This window comes from Triticum dicoccoides, chromosome 5B (genome assembly GCF_002162155.2).
Source record: "Triticum dicoccoides isolate Atlit2015 ecotype Zavitan chromosome 5B, WEW_v2.0, whole genome shotgun sequence".
In the NCBI taxonomy this organism is placed as follows: Eukaryota; Viridiplantae; Streptophyta; class Magnoliopsida; order Poales; family Poaceae; genus Triticum; species Triticum dicoccoides.
In genome coordinates, this window is record NC_041389.1 from 53504748 (window position 1) to 53505936 (window position 1189).

Below are 1189 nucleotides of genomic sequence, written 5' to 3' on the forward strand. Positions count from 1 at the left end.
ATTGTTTGGACCGGATTTGATTAAGGAGTCTAAAGAGAAGGTTAAACTGATTCGCGACAGGATCAAGGTAGCCCAGTCTAGGCAGAAAATTTATGCGGATTCTAAACGCAAGGAGATAGTTTACGAAGTTGGCGACAGAGTATACCTTCGTGTGTCACTGCTTCAAGGAGTTAAGCGTTTTGGAGTTAAGGGAAAGCTAGCACCACGATTTGTGGGACCATACAAAGTTTTGGAATGTATGGGAGAAGTTGCTTACAAGCTGGAATTGCCAGAAGGATTGTCAGGAGTTCACGATGTGTTTCACGTTTCCCAGTTGAAGAAGTGCCACGCAGAGATGGCCGTTATTTCTCTGAGAGATACAGTGCCACTGGAAGCGATTCAGCTGAATAGTGATTTGACCTACGAGGAGAAACCAGTGAAGATTCTCGAGTTTGCCAACCGAGTCACATGCAGCAAGGTTATCTAGTTTTGCAAAGTTCAGTGGAGCCACCATACCTAGGATGAAGCCGCCTGGGAACGAGAGGAAGATCTACAGAAGGACCACAACACCTATTTTCTAGCCAACCCGAATCTCAAGGGTGAGATTCATCTTAAGGGGGTAGGTTTGTAACATCCCAAATTTTCAATTTGGAATGTTATACATAGGTCATCATATGCATATCATATTTTATTCGCATTTTGGTTGCTCCTAGAAACTCTAAGCAACTCAAGGACCCACGGGGAGAGTTGGGGGTTTCATTTGTTTTCATATTTGAATTTTCTCTAATATTGAAAAGAGGATCATTTTGGTTTTAACCATTTTCTCTCCAAAAATATTTCGTAATTAAAATAAAAGAGAGGAGATAAAATGAATTCTTCAAAATAAAAGAAATATTGGAGGAAAAATGTTAAAATCAAATATTTATTTTTAATATGGATTTTATTGCTATTTTACTTGAATTAGAAAAATATGCATGTTTTCAAAATTGCAATTTTTAGGCCAGAAAAATGTTCACTTTGTTCTAAATATTCTATTTAGATGGTGAAATTTTTTCTTGGCATTTTATAATTTTTTTATTTAATTAGGATGTTTTCTGTTTGGGCGGAATTATTTAAAAAAAACACTTCGCCGCCCGACTGGGCCGAAGGCCCAGCCGAGCCGGGCCGCACCCGCGCCGCCACGTCCGAGTCCGGCCGGGGCACGCCTCCC